This window comes from Narcine bancroftii, chromosome 10 (assembly GCF_036971445.1).
Source record: "Narcine bancroftii isolate sNarBan1 chromosome 10, sNarBan1.hap1, whole genome shotgun sequence".
Classification (NCBI taxonomy): domain Eukaryota; kingdom Metazoa; phylum Chordata; class Chondrichthyes; order Torpediniformes; family Narcinidae; genus Narcine; species Narcine bancroftii.
The window spans coordinates 23,883,012-23,901,830 of NC_091478.1; the positions used below are offsets into that span (position 1 = coordinate 23,883,012).

The window sequence follows — 18,819 nt, forward strand, 5'->3', positions numbered from 1 at the left end:
GTCTTTGCCCTCAGACAGCTCCAAGAAAAGTGCAGAGAATAAAACAAAGGACTCTACATCACCTTTGTTGACCTTACCAAAGCCTTTGACACCATGAGCAGGAAAGGGCTTTGGCAAATACTAGAGCGCCTAGGATGCCTCCCCAACTTCCTCAACATGGTTATCCAACTGCACGAAAACCAACAAGGTTGGGTCAGATACAGCAATGAGCTCTCCGAACCCTTCTCCATTGACAACGGCGTGAAGCAAGGCTGCGCCCTCGCACCAATCCTCTTTACTATCTTCTTCAGCATGATGCTAAAACAAGCCAATAAAGATCTCAACAATGAAGACAGTGTTTACATCCGTTACCGCACGGATGGCAGTCTCTTCAATCTGAGGCGCCTGCAAGCTCACACCAAGACACAAGAGCAACTTGTGCGTGAATTACTCTTTACAGACGATGCCGCTTTAGTTGCCCATTCAGAGCCAGCTCTCCAGCGCATGACGTCCTGTGTTGCGGAAACTGCCAAAATGTTTGGCCTGGAAGTCAGCCTGAAGAAAACTGAGGTCCTCCATCAGTCAGCTCCCCACCATGACCACCAGCCCCCCACATCTCCATCGGGCACACTGAACTCAAAACGGTCAACCAGTTTACCTACCTTGGCTACACCATTTCATCTGATGCAAGGATCGACAATGAGATAGACAACAGACTCGCCAAGGCAAATAGCGCCTTTGGAAGACTACACAAAAGAGTCTGGAAAAACAACCACGTGAAGAAACACTCAAAGATCAGCGTGTACAGGGCCGTTGTCATACCCACGCTCCTGTTCGGCTCCGAATCATGGGTCCTCTACCGGCATCACCTACGGCTCCTAGAATGCTTCCATCAGCGCTGTCTCCGCTCCATCATTGGAATGACTTCATCACCAACATCGAAGTACTCGAGCTGGCAGAGTCCGCAAGCATCGAATCCATGCTGCTGAAGACCCAACTGCGCTGGGTGGGTCACATCTCCAGAATGGAGGACCATCACCTTCCCAAGATTGTGTTCTATGGCGAGCTCCCCACTGGCCACCGAGACAGAGGTGCACCAAAGAAGGGGTACACCAAAGAAGAGGTACAAGGACTGCTTAAAGAAATCTCTTGGTGCCTGCCACATTGACCACCGCCAGTGGGCTGATATCACCTCCAACCGTGCATCTTGGCGCCTCACAGTTCGGCGGGCAGCAACCTCCTTTGAAGAAGACCACAGAGCCCACCTCACTGACAAAAGACAAAGGAGGAAAAACCCAACACCCAAACCCAACCAACCAATTTTCCCTTGCAACCACTGCAACCATGCCTGCCTGTCCCGCATCGGACTTGTCAGTCACCAACGAGCCTGCAGCAAACATGGACATACTCCTCCATAAATCTTCATCTGCGAAGCCAAACCAAAGAAAAATTTGTTTATAGTAATGTCATAAGAAGGTTATTATATGTATGTTTGCACTGTGACGCTGCCACAAAACACCAAATTTCATGACTTTTTCATATCAATAATCCTTCTCTCGCTCTCGCTCGCTCTCTCTCTCGCTCTCTCTCTCGCTCTCTCTCTCGCTCTCTCTCTCGCTCTCTCTCTCGCTCTCTCTCTCGCTCTCTCTCTCGCTCTCTCTCTCGCTCTCTCTCTCGCTCTCTCTCTCGCTCTCTCTCTCGCTCTCTCTCTCGCTCGCTCTCTCGCTCGCTCGCTCTCTCTCTCGCTCTCTCTCTCGCTCTCTCTCTCGCTCTCTCTCTCATTTAACTATCATTTAAAATAATCAACGTTCCTGTCAGGGTGCAAATACAAGTCCATATTTAACTTTACTACTTTACTAATCCTCGGAATTATTCAACGCAGAAGTTTAATGTGTGTGTGTGTGTGTGTGTGTGTGTGTGTGTGTGTGTGTGTGTGTGTGTGTGTGTGTGTGTGTGTGTGTGTGTGTGTGTGTGTGTGTGAGAGAGAGAGAGAGAGAGAAAACATGTGTGTGTGATAGGCTCTATCAATAACCACAGAGTAATTGGCTGCAGGAACAATAGGGTTTAATGCGCACAAGATTTTGGCTAGCCCAGATCCAGGTACAGGATTGCTGGAAAGTGGGAGGTAACATGACCTTTATGGCCAGGGCAAAAGGGGAGGAGATTTAAGGGATGAATCATTAGTGGGCGGGTCAGCCTCATATATACAGTAACTGGTAGGGGGTATACAATGGAGGAAAACATATCAGTACAGTGTGTATATGTGTAAGAGAGAGAGTAAGGAGGCCATTTCTTCATGCCTTCTATTCAGCCTTTGATAACAGTGCCTCTGCTTTTGAGGTTTTTTTCCCCACTGTATTCCAGGATTCTAAGAAAGGCCTTGGGTAGATGGAAGTAAGGAATGCCAACTCTGATTGGACATAATCTTTCAGGTTTCATCACATGCCCTCCTTCTGGCTATTGACACACCCCCTCACTCCTGCCATTGGTTGCCCAAAATATCAATCTTTGTAGTTCCCCAAATCTTTCTTACTAATTGGATAACAAGCAAACTCCTTCTCCATTGGACAATGTTGATTGCCAGTGTCACAGACAAGAAACCCTTTAAAAATGGCTTAATGGAATCATTGAACATTTATGGTGTGGAAGGAGTACATGTGGTCCATTGTGACAGATGTAAAGGATCTCCCTTGCCGTATCCCACCTTCCTGCACCAGGGTGTCCCTGCAGGTCACACATCTCCGAGTGCTGTTTCTCAGATTTACAGGCTGTTCCCAGGGGTGAACACAGAGACAGACATTAAGTGCTGCTGGAGGATTGTTGAAAAGCACTCTTTGCTCTCCCCGAAACTTGTTGGTCTTCCTGCACAGTGAGATGTTGGTGAGGAAATACTGCTGGCTGGCATATTCCAGGCTGCAGGAGTACGTGCTGAGGGATGTACTGAGGCCTGGAGCAGCCAATGCGAGAACTCTACGCGAAGGAGTATTGCTATTGGATATTGAGGGGCTGCTTTCGAGAAGTGGGGCAGCCACTCAAACAACTGAAGGGTGTGCCACCCTGGGGGCCACCTGAGTTATGCGATGTATGGAACAGAACCTGAATGTTCAGACTGAACTTCACTAAGAAAATCAAGAGCCTTTGTCCTGGGAGTTGATTTTTTTGTGAATAAGGTTTATTTTCAGATCAGAAAACTGTCATGAGATTTGCTACCCACATCAACCTTACAGGCAAAAATTCCAGTCTTACCACCCTCTGAGTGAAATTTGTTTTCGTCATTTCTGCTCTATTCCTTTTATCAATCACTTTAACTCAAAGATGCTCGGGTTGCTGAAGGAAATAGGTCTTCCCTTTTCATCTGGACTCTTGGTATAGTTCTCCTATTTTTCTGAAAGTGGTGCCCAAGAGGTGAATGTTTAACGCCAGGAGATTCAAAGAGCATTTTGGAAAGTTGACAACTCTACTTATAATCTCCGACGCACTGAGGGGTTGGTCCTCACTGCCAGGGACATAGTCAGGTTCTAAAGTTAGAGGGTAAATCTCTTGAGCACATAGAGTAGGCGCCACGACACATGCCAGATAGTGAGTCAGTGGTTCAGAGCGGGGATTTGGCGGTGGCGTCAGTGCGGAGGGAGTAGAGGCGGGAGCGGCAGAGCAAGGGGGGGATGGTGGCGGCAGTGTCAGAACGGGGTGGCATTGGACCAGTGGGGGGGGCACCACTTTGGAAAAATGTGCTCAGGGGAGCAGTCACTCCTCCTGCACCCCTCCCCCCACCACTTGCTATGCCATTGCTCACCGCTAGCCAACGTCAGAGGGAGGCATTCTGTTGTAGTGCCTTTTAACAGTGATGGTGCCCTGGCAGGTCTGGATGAACAGCCACCGTTCTTCAAATGTGGTCTGGATTTGACAGAAATGGGACTGGGTCCCTGGTGAGCAGAGCTGGAAGGAGTCACTTTGCCAGCGTGACTCAGTGGTTGTGCCCTCGTTTCCCAAAACTGAAGGCAGTGGCTTCGTCGCAGACTCCAAAAACTTGTGCAAAAAAATCAAACTCCCAGTGCAGTACTGAGGAAGTGCACAGACCCTGTCCTTTAAGTATGTCATACTGTACGTTTGCTGAATTGGCATCCAGATGGGGATTTTAAACTCAAGTATTTTGTGAGGTAATGTTGCACCTCAGGCTCGACCATATGTGCAGTTCTGGTCACCTCATCACAGCAAGGTTGTGGAAGCTTTAGAAAGGGTGCACAGGAGAATTTCCAGGATGTTGCCTTGACTGGCGTTCACATCTTATGAAGCATGGTGGACAGAGCTAAGGCTTTTCTCTTTGAAGCAACAAAGGATGAGAGGAGACTTAATAGATGTGTATAAGATTATGAGGGGCATAGATAGGGTGGACAGCCAGCACCTTTTCCCCAGGGTGACAATAACAGAGAACATCTGTTTAAGGTGAGTGGAGGAAAGTTTAGGGGAGATGTCATGGGTAAATTCTTTTTAAAGCAGAGAGTGATGGATACTTAGAATGGATTGCCAGGGATGGCGGTGGTGGCTGGTACAATAGGGACAATTCAAAAGCCTTTGAGATAGACTCATAGATTCAAGAAAAATGGAGGGTCATGGGTGTGTGGTTAGGAAGGGTTAGATTGTTGTGCGTAGGTTTATATCAGTTGGCATAACATTGTGGGCCGGTTTTTGTTCTGTGCTGCAATGTTCCATGTTCTATATTCATAAATCTGTAAATTAAAACACTTGCAAAATAAAACACATGATTCATTCATGCCTTTTGGGACGAGTGCTTAGGTCTTGCACAATCTGGCCTTTACATGGTTAACTCTTAATAGCCACTCAATCCCAAGACATTTGGGGATGACTAATAGATATTGGCCTTGCCCAACACAATGAATACATTAAAATACAACCCAAATTGCTCTTGTCAATGATCCCAAGTGCTTTTTCTGAAGAAGGGCAGGGGAGTTCCTTCAATTAAGCCAGATAATCTTTTCACTATCACCTCCTTCTTCCTGCAACTTTCTGGGTTGCAAATGACCAGTTGCATTTGACAATTACAACATTGATCACACTTATGCCAAGGCTCCAATGATGATAAAGGGGACACCCCAAAAATTCAAAATGAGTGTAAATTCTTTCTGAGTCTCTTCTGCTGCAGAAATGAAAGGACACTAACCCATGGGGAAAGGGCATAAAGGCACTATTGTGCAAAGTAAGAAGGTTCTCCCACACTTGGAGGGCATCTGGGTCTGTAGCACCAGCAGAGCATTGGTGGTCATCTGGGTCTGTAGCACCAGCAGAGCATTGGTGGGCATCTGGGTCTGTAGCACCAGCAAGAGCATTGGTGGTCATCTGTGTCTGAAGCACCAGCGGAGCATTGGTGGTCATCTGGGTCTGTAGCACCAGCAGAGCATTGGTGGTCATCTGGGTCTGTAGCACCAGCGGAGCATTGGTGGTCATCTGGGTCTGTAGCACCAGCGGAGCATTGGTGGTCATCTGGGTCTGTAGCACCAGCAGAGCATTGGTGGGCATCTGGGTCTGTAGCACCAGCAGAGCATTGGTGGTCATCTGGGTCTGTAGCACCAGCGGAGCATTGGTGGGCATCTGGGTCTGTAGCACCAGCGGAGCATTGGTGGGCATCTGGGTCTGTAGCACCAGCAGAGCATTGGTGGGCATCTGGGTCTGTAGCACCAGCAGAGCATTGGTGGTCATCTGGGTCTGTAGCACCAGCGGAGCATTGGTGGGCATCTGGGTCTGTAGCACCAGCGGAGCATTGGTGGTCATCTGGGTCTGTAGCACCAGCAGAGCATTGGTGGGCATCTGGGTCTGTAGCACCAGCAGAGCATTGGTGGTCATCTGGGTCTGTAGCACCAGCGGAGCATTGGTGGTCATCTGGGTCTGTAGCACCAGCGGAGCATTGGTGGTCATCTAGGTCTGTAGCACCAGCAGAGCATTGGTGGTCATCTGGGTCTGTAGCAACAGCGGAGCATTGGTGGTCATCTGGGTCTGTAGCACCAGCAGAGCATTGGTGGGCATCTGGGTCTGTAGCACCAGCGGAGCATTGGTGGTCATCTGGGTCTGTAGCACCAGCAGAGCATTGGTGGTCATCTGGGTCTGTAGCACCAGCGGAGCATTGGTGGTCATCTGGGTCTGTAGCACCAGCAGAGCATTGGTGGTCATCTGGGTCTGTAGCACCAGCGGAGCATTGGTGGTCATCTGGGTCTGTAGCACCAGCAGAGCATTGGTGGTCATCTGGGTCTGTAGCACCAGCAAGAGCATTGGTGGGCATCTGGGTCTGTAGCACCAGCGGAGCATTGGTGGGCATCTGGGTCTGTAGCACCAGCGGAGCATTGGTGGGCATCTGGGTCTGTAGCACCAGCAGAGCATTGGTGGGCATCTGGGTCTGTAGCACCAGCAGAGCATTGGTGGGCATCTGGGTCTGTAGCACCAGCAAGAGCATTGGTGGGCATCTGGGTCTGTAGCACCAGCAGAGCATTGGTGGGCATCTGGGTCTGTAGCACCAGCAGAGCATTGGTGGGCATCTGGGTCTGTAGCACCAGCAGAGCATTGGTGGTCATCTGGGTCTGTAGCACCAGCAAGAGCATTGGTGGTCATCTGGGTCTGTAGCACCAGCGGAGCATTGGTGGTCATCTGGGTCTGTAGCACCAGCAGAGCATTGGTGGTCATCTGGGTCTGTAGCACCAGCGGAGCATTGGTGGTCATCTGGGTCTGTAGCACCAGCGGAGCATTGGTGGGCATCTGGGTCTGTAGCACCAGCAGAGCATTGGTGGGCATCTGGGTCTGTAGCACCAGCGGAGCATTGGTGGTCATCTGGGTCTGTAGCACCAGCAGAGCATTGGTGGTCAACTGGGTCTGTAGCACCAGCGGAGCATTGGTGGTCATCTGGGTTTGTAGCACCAGCAAGAGCATTGGTGGTCATCTGGGTCTGTAGCACCAGCAAGAGCATTGGTGGTCATCTGGGTCTGTAGCACCAGCGGAGCATTGGTGGGCATCTGGGTCTGTAGCACCAGCGGAGCGTTGGTGGGCATCTGGGTCTGTAGAACCAGCAGAGCATTGGTGGGCATCTGGGTCTGTAGCACCAGCAAGAGCATTGGTGGGCATCTGGGTCTGTAGCACCAGCAGAGCATTGGTGGGCATCTGGGTCTGTAGCACCAGCAGAGCATTGGTGGGCATCTGGGTCTGTAGCACCAGCAGAGCATTGGTGGGCATCTGGGTCTGTAGCACCAGCAAGAGCATTGGTGGTCATCTGGGTCTGTAGCACCAGCGGAGCATTGGTGGTCATCTGGGTCTGTAGCACCAGCGGAGCATTGGTGGTCATCTGGGTCTGTAGCACCAGCGGAGCATTGGTGGTCATCTGGGTCTGTAGCACCAGCGGAGCATTGGTGGTCATCTGGGTCTGTAGCACCAGCGGAGCATTGGTGGTCATCTGGGTCTGTAGCACCAGCAGAGCATTGGTGGGCATCTGGGTCTGTAGCACCAGCAGAGCATTGGTGGTCATCTGGGTCTGTAGCACCAGCGGAGCATTGGTGGGCATCTGGGTCTGTAGCACCAGCGGAGCATTGGTGGGCATCTGGGTCTGTAGCACCAGCAGAGCATTGGTGGTCATCTGGGTCTGTAGCACCAGCAGAGCATTGGTGGTCATCTGGGTCTGTAGCACCAGCGGAGCATTGGTGGTCATCTGGGTCTGTAGCACCAGCGGAGCATTGGTGGTCATCTGGGTCTGTAGCACCAGCGGAGCATTGGTGGTCATCTGGGTCTGTAGCACCAGCAGAGCATTGGTGGGCATCTGGGTCTGTAGCACCAGCGGAGCATTGGTGGGCATCTGGGTCTGTAGCACCAGCGGAGCATTGGTGGTCATCTGGGTCTGTAGCACCAGCGGAGCATTGGTGGTCATCTGGGTCTGTAGCACCAGCGGAGCATTGGTGGTCATCTGGGTCTGTAGCACCAGCAGAGCATTGGTGGTCATCTGGGTCTGTAGCACCAGCGGAGCATTGGTGGTCATCTGGGTCTGTAGCACCAGCAGAGCATTGGTGGGCATCTGGGTCTGTAGCACCAGCGGAGCATTGGTGGTCATCTGGGTCTGTAGCACCAGCAGAGCATTGGTGGTCATCTGGGTCTGTAGCACCAGCGGAGCATTGGTGGACATCTGGGTCTGTAGCACCAGCAGAGCATTGGTGGTCATCTGGGTCTGTAGCACCAGCGGAGCATTGGTGGTCATCTGGGTCTGTAGCACCAGCAAGAGCATTGGTGGTCATCTGGGTCTGTAGCACCAGCAAGAGCATTGGTGGGCATCTGGGTCTGTAGCACCAGCGGAGCATTGGTGGTCATCTGGGTCTGTAGCACCAGCAGAGCATTGGTGGGCATCTGGGTCTGTAGCACCAGCAGAGCATTGGTGGGCATCTGGGTCTGTAGCACCAGCAAGAGCATTGGTGGGCATCTGGGTCTGTAGCACCAGCAGAGCATTGGTGGGCATCTGGGTCTGTAGCACCAGCGGAGCATTTGTGGTCATCTGGGTCTGTAGCACCAGCAGAGCATTGGTGGGCATCTGGGTCTGTAGCACCAGCAGAGCATTGGTGGTCATCTGGGTCTGTAGCACCAGCAGAGCATTGGTGGGCATCTGGGTCTGTAGCACCAGCAAGAGCATTGGTGGTCACCTGGGTCTGTAGCACCAGCAGAGCATTGGTGGGCATCTGGGTCTGTAGCACCAGCGGAGCATTGGTGGTCATCTGGGTCTGTAGCACCAGCGGAGCATTGGTGGTCATCTGGGTCTGTAGCACCAGCAGAACATTGGTGGGCATCTGGGTCTGTAGCACCAGCAAGAGCATTGGTGGGCATCTGGGTCTGTAGCACCAGCAGAGCATTGGTGGTCATCTGGGTCTGTAGCACCAGCAGAGCATTGGTGGTCATCTGGGTCTGTAGCACCAGCGGAGCATTGGTGGTCATCTGGGTCTGTAGCACCAGCAGAGCATTGGTGGGCATCTGGGTCTGTAGCACCAGCAAGAGCATTACTCTAGTGGTTGATTTCAATCTCATCTTTCTTCTGTTTCTTTTTCTATCAAATTTCCACAAGATGAACCTGATAAGTTGTTGAGCGCACTCTTTGAAACCAGTACGATGAACCCAACTTCAGTTGCTTGTGCAGACAATCTTGTTTCGTATCGCGTGCAAATGTCAGTGAATTCAAAACTGTGATTATTAAGTGCATCATGGAGCCCTTAATTTGAGATTTGTTTAAAATGTTTCACCTTTGTCAACATTGTGACAGTTGGCAAGTTATATCACTTGGTCATGGTTTAGTTCCAAACAAAAGATTAGTTTTATATCAAGCTTTCAGATAATCCTCCAATCCTCCAACAAAGGAGAACACTGTGTTAAATGTTTGTTGGAATTATTGGAAATCGTGCCAAGTTTGTGAATAATTGACATAATACTGGAAGTGACTTCTCTGTTAACTATTAGTAGAAATGGTCAGTCAATGTTTTGGCTCTAGAACTCCTTACCTTGATATTTGAGTCCCCAGTAACACAGAGATAAATGAATATTGCAGATAGCCATGACCTATCCATTGGTCAGAAGGAGCAAATGAGGTACTATAAGAGTATAGAAAATTTAAGAAAATACTTAAGAAGGAAATCAGGAATGCAAAAAGAAGTCATGAGGTTGCTGTGGTAAATAATGTGAAAGTAAACTCAAAAGGTTTCTCCAAGTAAAATTGGTCCCCTAGAAGATCAGAGTAGTCACCTATATGTGGAGGCTCACAAAATGGGGGAGATCTTAAAACAGTTTTTTTTTGCATCAGTATTTACTCAGGAACTGGCATAGTGTAAAAGGAAGGAAGGAGAACAAGCAGCAGTGTGATGGAACAAATAGAGATTAAAGAGGAGGAGACGCTTGCTGCCTTACAGTGAATAAAGGTAGATAAATCCTTTGGGCCTGACATGATATTCCCTCAGTCCTTGAAGGAATACTTTGATTTGTGAAGGCCAATATGCCAAAAGCTCTTTACAATCCTATCCACCTGTGATGCCACTTTCAAGGAATTCTATATCTGTATTTTCAGGTCCCTCTGTTCTAGCGCACTCCTCAGTGCCCGACCATGTATCTCCTTTCTTGGTTTGACCTTCCAAAATGCAGCACCTCCTACTTGCCTGCATTAAACTCCATTTGCCATTTCTTCAGTCCATTTTTCCAGCTGGTCCAGATCCCTCTACAAGCTTTGAAAACCTTCTTCGCTGTCCACAATTCATCCATTCTTAGTGTCATCTGAAAACTTGCTGATCTAATTGACCACATTATCATCCAGATCGTTGATATAGATGACAAACAACAATGATCCCAGCACCGATCCCTGAGGTACACCACTAGTCACAGGCCTCCAGTCTGAGAAGCCATCATCCTTGGGACTGCTCCAACACCCTGAGAGGACTGTCTGCACTATTGTAATGCCACTTTTTTTTTTGAACTGTATTAAATGAATATTTATTATCCTCTTTCTTTTTGTATTTGTCTCCTTTTTACATGAATTTAATGTACATTATTGTAGTTGATTAATTTCTTTAAAAAGTACCTGTTCGGCTGCAACAAGTAAAAATTTTGGTGCAGATGTAAACTCATTATCCGTGCTATGATTCAAAGTTTCTACTTATTGTCAGAGAACATACATGACATCACATACAACCCTGAGATTCTTTTTCCTGTGGGTGAGGCAGAATTACCACTTATTGGTAGTGCAAAAAAATTGTACTCAAGGAGATATACACATGTGTAAACAAATAAAAAAATGTAAACAACTTGACTGTGCAATACAAAGAAAAAAAAACAAGAAAATGCAAAGGTAAGAGTCCTTAAATGAGTCCCTGATTGAGTCTGTTGTTGAGGAGTCTGATGGTGGAGGGGTAGCAGTTGTTCCTGAACCTGGTGATGAGAGACTTTTGTGGTACCTATACCTCTTTCCTGATGGCAGCAGCGAGAAGAGAGTGTGTGCTGGGTGGTGTGGATCTTTGATGATTGCTGCTGCTCTCCGATGGCAGTGTTCCCTGTAGATGTTCTCAGATAGTGGAGCAGGTTTTGCCTGTGATGTATTGAGCTGTGTCCACTACATTTTGCAGGGCTTTATGCTCAGAGGTATTAGTGTCCCCCATACCAGCCCATGATGCAGCCGGTAACTACACTTTCCACCACACATCCGTGGAAATTTGCCAGGATTCCCAATGTCATCCCAAACCTCTGGAAACTCCTGAGGAAGTAGAGACACTTCACGATACCATTAGTGTGTTGAGTCAAGGAAAGATAGTGACTCACAAGAACTTAAATTTGGTCACCCTCTCCATCCCTGACCGCCCCCCCCCCCCCCCCAACAATGATCACTGTATCCAGCAGGAATTGATTGTGAACTATTCTGCTAAAAATATAGGTGAATAAATTCTGTCTGAGTGGTGTTTGGAAGTCAGCAAGAAACCAATTCCTTAACTCAAGAGGAAGGAACCGGAAACCAAATATCCTCTGGATTTTGAGGTGAGTTTTTCATCTTAAGCCGTATTTCTCATTTCAGGTAAGTCATCATTATTTTGATCTTGCATTTACTTATATTGCACTTTACAAGATGTCAAACATTTCAAAGTACCTGCATACTGGGAAAACACAGCAGCCAATTTGGTAACAGGAAGCTCCCCACTTCAGAAGTAAAACAATGTCCATATCTTCTGTTCTGGATGTTCTGATGTGGGTCGAGTGATGGACATGCTGCTCTTCGAGATAATGCCTCTGACACTTCCAGGTCCATTCAAGAAATAGTAACATAAGAACATGAGAAACAGGAGCAGGAGTCGGCTATCTGGCCTCTCGAGCCTGCTCTGCCATTCATTGTGATCACAGTTGATCTGATGATAGACTCAACTCCACTTACCTCTCCCCAAACCCCTTAATTCCCCGACTATGTAAAAATCCACCCAACCTTGTCTTAAATTTATTTACTGAGGTCACTTCCACTGCTTTAATGGGCAGCGAATTCTACAAATTCCCCACCCTCTGGGAAAAGCAGTTTCTCCTCATCTCCATCCTAAATCTACCCTCTGGATCCAGAGGCTATGTCCTCTAGTTCTAGTGTTACCCCTCCCCCCCTCCATGGGAACAATTTATCTATCTCAATTTAATCTCTGCCTTTTATAATTTTAATATGTTTCTATAAAATCAGACAACTCGATCTCTTTTCCATGGGCCAACCTCCCTCATCTCTGGAATCAACCTAGTGAAACTCCTCCGCACCAACTCCAAAGCCAATACATACTTCCTCATGTAAGTAATGGTTTAGTGCATAGATCAAGTGAACATGAAGGGACAAGTGAATTTTCAGGCATAGAGGCATATGAATGATGTGCAAGCATCCGAGATTTAGTTTAATTTGGGCATCATGTTTGCAGCAGACGTAGTGGGCTAAAGGGCCTGCACCTGTGCTATACTCATCTATGTACTGTAATGATAGAGTGCTAGGGCCAGTTCTGACCAATAGAGGGAGTTGGAGATGAGTTGGTTGCAACTTGGGTTGGATACAAGATGGATGCCTCCACATGGTCATGAATGAGTTCTATGGCTAATAAAGTATAACTGTTTTAAAAGAACCCAAGATTCTTTAATACAATAAAAGAACTATCACATGTACTGTATCACCCATGTCAGCTTAGACAAGTCGATAAAAGACAACCTCAGTTCTTGCTTTTAGTTTCACACCATTATAACTCATTAACCTACACCAAGTTTTTAATCTCACTGAAATTCTCTGCCCTGGCCAGTTTGAATTTTCTCATTTGAGCAAAATAAAATGCAGGGGTTGTGATCTCCTCCATCGTTCTGCTAATAGTTAATTTTTGCCTTTAAGATTGGGTTAAGTTGTCCAACTGCCAAATGTAGCACCTTTACAAGAAATCAGGTGGGGGAGTTGGGGGGGGAGAAGTAAAATTCAATTGTGTTCGGGCAGAAAGAACATTTACTGATTTATGTGATCACAATTAAATCACGAGCAACAGTACTTCCCATGAATATATAGGTCATTCTGTGTGTGTGTGTGTGTGTGTGTGTGTGTGTGTGTGTGTGTGTGTGTGTGTGTGTGTGTGTGTGTGTGTGTGTGTGTGTGTGTGTGTGTAATTTAAAGAAATCTTCAAGACCTTTCCAAAAGGTGATTAGTGGGATTAATGCATTGGGGAAGGAAGATAAATTAACTCTCTAAATGATGCTTATCAAGACGAATACATTCTAATTAATGTCTTAGTGGGCAGGACAGTACAAGAACCTGTTAATCAGTACAGAGACAGCGGAGATTTATAATTTCACTCCTACATGCACACAAAATGCAAAATGAAAACATAATACATAAAACATTATCAACTTCACAAAGATTCTGCTGGCTAGTTGTGGGAGTTTGATGAGGCATGTTATGTTGTGGAAAAACTGGATTTGCATGACTGCCACTGAGAGAACTATTAATTCTCTGAATGTTACGAGAGATGGGAAGACCTGCTGCCTACTCAGTCAGTGACTGTGCCACTTCTGAGCCAGAAAGCAAAAGGTTCAAATCCCAATGTGTCACTTTTACAGAAAGAAATGTTTGATACGTATAATATCTTGCTACACCTCAAGCCACCTCAAAGGGCTTTAATGCTCATAAAGCACCATCTTAGAAGCACAATCAGTGTAGAAATGATGCAGACATTACATCTAAATTGGGATTTGCAAGATCACAGGGTGGCACAGATGGTGTAGCGGTTAGTGCAAAGCTTTTACACCGCCAGAGATCGGGGCCGGGGTTTAAATCCTGCGCTATCTGTAAGGAGTTTGTACGTTCTCCCAGTGTCTGTATGGGCGTTCTGGTTTACTCCCATTGTTCAAAACTTATTGGGGATTGTAGGTGATTGGGTGGCATGGGCTCGTGGGCTAAAAGGGCAGTATGTCTAAAGAAAACAATCCCACAATCAACAAGCAAGATAATCGTCAGATTATCGACTTATTTGATGTCCATCACGGAAAGCCACCACAACTTTACCTAGAGATCATTAGATCTGCTCGGAAATCCAGAGGCATCTCATCCAATAACAACACCTCTTGAAGCCGCAGCAACCACCTCATTTTAGCAAGCCAATCTCCCGAGAGGGGCCTGAACCCATGATCAGCTGCGGCGGGGTTGAGTTATTGACGGAGATGCTGCAAACTCCGTTCACTGTCTCAGTTGCACCCCAGGAGGTTTTTGCAGGCAGCAAAGCAGACACGCATGTGATGAGGGAAACACAAAGAAGGTATGCAGATACCATAACATGTCAAAACTGCTAATCTGAATGCTTACCGGTTCCACTGAATCAGTTGGGTGTTACCAGTTCTATTGTGCTGTACAAGTAAATTCAAATAGTACTCTGCACAACATTCCATCTCCTTAAATAACTCCAGCTGAAACAGATTAACCAGACACTTACATTGTTTGTTCGCTCTCCAATCATTCATTGACCAAAACAGCTGTCACAAAATTGCACTTCAGGTTGGATTTTGTGGTGTGTGAATGGTTTTGTGTTGTTTGAGAGATAAGTGCTAAAATGTAAATGACCTACACAGATCAGTTATTACACACAGGATCAAGAATTTCATGGGTCACTCACGCGACAGCAGTTAAACTAGAAAGTCTGCCGATACTGGGGTTGAGTGCAAGACATGTACAGTATAGGTCCAAAGATTCAGACTGCTCAAGGATTGGGTCGGACCAAGTTTTCGGATTTATTGGATTCTCGGGCATTACTTTTAAAATTAAAATTTAAGGAGGAATAAGGAAGAGATGAACAGGTAAATTTTGATAGCTTACTCATTAGTAAATGGGGTTGAGTGCAAGACATGTACAGTATAGGTCCAAAGATTCAGACTGCTCAAGGATTGGGTCGGACCAAGTTTTCGGATTTATTGGATTCTCGGGCATTACTTTTAAAATTAAAATTTAAGGAGGAATAAGGAAGAGATGAACAGGTAAATTTTGATAGCTTACTCATTAGTAAATGCAACATGCTTCATTTATCAAAATGAGTAGTTTTAAAGAAAAATAAAGTCAACACGACGAAAAAAGCATGGTCGCTGTGAAGCTGTGGTGCTTATACACACACACACACACACACACACACACACACACACACACACACACACACACACACACACACACACACACACACACACACACCAATAAATTTTAAAAGTTTGAGAGTTCTTGAGAAGTCCAGATTCTTGGGTGGTCTGGATTTTTGGCATCTGGATTTCTACTGTAGCTGATGAAGGGCCCAGGCCCGAAACATTGGTCACCCTTTACTTCCTGTGGACACGGAATTATCTGCTGAGTTTCTCCAGCACATTTGCAGTTTTATTTGAGAAATGTACTGTGTCCTGTTATTTCCACAGACACTTCTCCATTTCTTGGCCCTTATATGTCCTTGATTTCCATTATCCGTTTCCATTGGCCTCCTTGCCTTCAACTGCCTGGATTCCAACTCTAGATTTATTTTTCCACAAACTCTCCTTCTTTCCTTTTCTCTGGTGTTGCCAAAGCCTTTGACCAGACTTTAGTCACCTGAACTAAAGTCTTCTTCCTTTAAATCAAGATTCAAGATTCTTTAATTGTTGTGTAATAAAACAGATGTAATATTACACAAAATTGCATTTAATTTTCCGTGAGGCAAAGAGTCGCCATCAGCAGAAATTGCCCAGCCTCCCTTACAGACAGTGAAAGAGAAGCAAAAGAGAGTCTCTTCAGAGTCACTAAATGTCCATGCATTCGCCTCCAGCGCTCCCTCACCCTGTTCAGTCACACAGACTCCTGTTCGATTCATCGGCAACCTATGTTCCAACTCCAAACCTCCAATATGATCGGGAAGCCTTCAGCGCCTGAGGCCCTTTGGGAGTCCCTTTTGCCCTCGGCACCCTCTAGAATCCTGGTTCCGATCACAAGTCCACCATCTCTCTGATAGCACTTGTGTGTGTGTGTGTGTGTGTGTGTGTGTGTGTGTGTGTGTGTGTGTGTGTGTGTGTGTGTGTGTGTGTGTGTGTGTGCGCGTGTGTGCGTGCACACAATTGTAAGTCTTTATAGTCAAGTCAAGTTTATTGTCATCTAATTATACAAATCTTTCTTCTTTGGCTTGGCTTCGCGGACGAAGATTTATGGAGGGGGTAAAAAAGTCCACGTCAGCTGCAGGCTCGTTTGTGGCTGACCAGTCCGATGCGGGACAGGCAGACACGATTGCAGCGGTTGCAAGGGAAAATTGGTTGGTTGGGGTTGGGTGTTGGGTTTTTCCTCCTTTGCCTTTTGTCAGTGAGGTGGGCTCTGCGGTCTTCTTCAAAGGAGGCTGCTGCCCGCCAAACTGTGAGGCGCCAAGATGCACGGTTTGAGGCGTTATCAGCCCACTGGCGGTGGTCAATGTGGCAGGCACCAAGAGATTTCTTTAGGCAGTCCTTGTACCTTTTCTTTGGTGCACCTCTGTCACGGTGGCCAGTGGAGAGCTCGCCATATAATACGATCTTGGGAAGGCGATGGTCCTCCATTCTGGAGACGTGACCCATCCAGCGCAGCTGGATCTTCAGCAGCGTGGACTCGATGCTGTCGACCTCTGCCATCTCGAGTACCTCGACGTTAGGGGTGTGAGCGCTCCAATGGATGTTGAGGATGGAGCGGAGACAACGCTGGTGGAAGCGTTCTAGGAGCCGTAGGTGGTGCCGGTAGAGGACCCATGATTCGGAGCCGAACAGGAGTGTGGGTATGACAACGGCTCTGTATACGCTTATCTTTGTGAGGTTTTTCAGTTGGTTGTTTTTCCAGACTCTTTTGTGTAGTCTTCCAAAGGCGCTATTTGCCTTGGCGAGTCTGTGAGCTCTCTGAACCCTTCTCCATTAACAATGGCGTGAAGCAAGGCTGTGTTCTCGCACCAACCCTCTTTTCAATCTTCTTCAGCATGATGCTGAACCAAGCCATGAAAGACCCCAACAATGAAGACGCTGTTTACATCCGGTACCGCACGGATGGCAGTCTCTTCAATCTGAGGCGCCTGCAAGCTCACACCAAGACACAAGAGAAACTTGTCCGTGAACTACTCTTTGCAGATGATGCCGCTTTAGTTGCCCATTCAGAGCCAGCTCTTCAGCGCTTGACGTCCTGCTTTGCGGAAACTGCCAAAATGTTTGGCCTGGAAGTCAGCCTGAAGAAAACTGAGGTCCTCCATCAGCCAGCTCCCCACCATGACTACCAGCCCCCCCACATCTCCATCGGGCACACAAAACTCAAAACGGTCAACCAGTTTACCTATCTCGGCTGCACCATTTCATCAGATGCAAGGATCGACAATGAGATAGAATTATACAAATACAACCCGACGAAACAACGTTCTCCAGTTCTCGGTGCAAAACATGCAGACACACAACCAGACATAACACACATACAGACAAAGAATACGTACATATGCAGGACAAGGATTTTATCTAAATAAATAAATATTGTTTTGCGCATATGTGAGTCTCAGATGGTTAGTGTGAGCCGTTCCTTTGATCGTTCAGCATTCTCACTGCCCTTGGGAAGAAGAACTGCCTGTTCCTCTGCCTGGTGGTGCTGGCTCTGATCCTCCTGTATCTCATCCCCGAAGGGAGCACCTGAAAGATGCTGCGTCCAGGGTGGAAGGGGTCCTCAATGATTTTTTGTGCTCCCTCTTCAGAAAACAATCCTGGTAGATCACATATGGAGACACCAGTGATCCTAGGGTGGGGTTTTGTGTGTGTGTGTGTGTGTGTGTGTGTGTGTGTGTGTGTGTGTGTGTGTGTGTGTGTGTGTGTGTGTGTGTGTGTGTGTGTGTGTGTGTACCTGCGTGAATGTATGAATCATATTTGGCCAAGATGGCACTTCACAAGCAAAATCCCAGCTTCTTGGATCCCACTCCAGGGCACAGTCACATGTTGCAGCCATTAGACTGAATTATGAAAGAATTTCCCAGCATCAGTGGAACTCACACTTTTCACATTTCCTTCAGACATTGAAGGAGGCTGTTTAGCCCATTTAGCCTGTGCTGTCATTCAGAGCAGGCTCATCAAATCCTGCGCCTCCACTTAATACACACGCCCATCTGTTTTGGCCCAGTTCTCCTGCCACCCATCCAGACCAGAGATAATTAATAGTCAGCAAAGAGCTTGCGTGTGGGAGGTGGGATGAAATTTGAGCACCCGCTGGAATGTAAGAGTGAAGACTGGCCAAGGTCATGATCGAACCATGTGTCAGGGCTATGAAGCTACAGCAATCCCTGCTGCACAATTGCTGAACAGGTCAATGCAAGTCAATCCCTTCAGAGGGAGTAAGGAAGAAAATGAAAAAAATATAGATTATTTCTAGTCCACTAAATAATCCAAATAAACCATCTCCCTCTCTATCAAATGCAAATAAAAATGGTTTCATGCACAGATTTCAATGAATAGAGATTATGTATGGATTTGTCAAAAGCATTTGCAGATGATATATTCAGTTCCATATGCCCATAGCGAGTGGTTTAGTGCAGCGACCCGGGATTGAATCCAGCACTGACTGTAATGAGTTTGTATGTTCTCCCTGTGTCTGCGTGGGTTTCCTCCGGGTGTTCCAGTTCCCTCCCACATCCCTAAGATGTATGGGGTTATGAGGTTAATTAGTCACATGGGTGTAATTGGGCCAGAATCAGAATCAGGTTTATTGTAGTGAACACAAAATTGTCACGAAATTTGTTGTTGGGCTGCAGCAGGATTGTGCAGAAGAAGGTTCAAAATTACCATTCCAAATGCAATATTTTA

The 18,819-nt window shown here is 47.1% G+C and overlaps 1 long non-coding RNA gene across 2 annotated transcripts in view; it reads left to right on the top strand.

Annotated features, from left to right (window-relative positions):
• The window catches only part of LOC138744302 (uncharacterized), an 88,446-nt gene that overhangs the window by 37,234 nt on the left and 32,393 nt on the right, over nucleotides 1–18,819 (top strand). The window contains exons 3-4 of one of the 2 annotated variants that reach the window (XR_011345436.1): nucleotides 11,417–11,517; nucleotides 12,197–12,282. This is a non-coding gene — a long non-coding RNA (uncharacterized lncRNA). Of the gene's footprint in view, nucleotides 1–11,416; nucleotides 11,518–12,196; nucleotides 12,283–18,819 lie in introns of those variants that run through there. The other variant, XR_011345435.1, reaches the window with a different exon arrangement.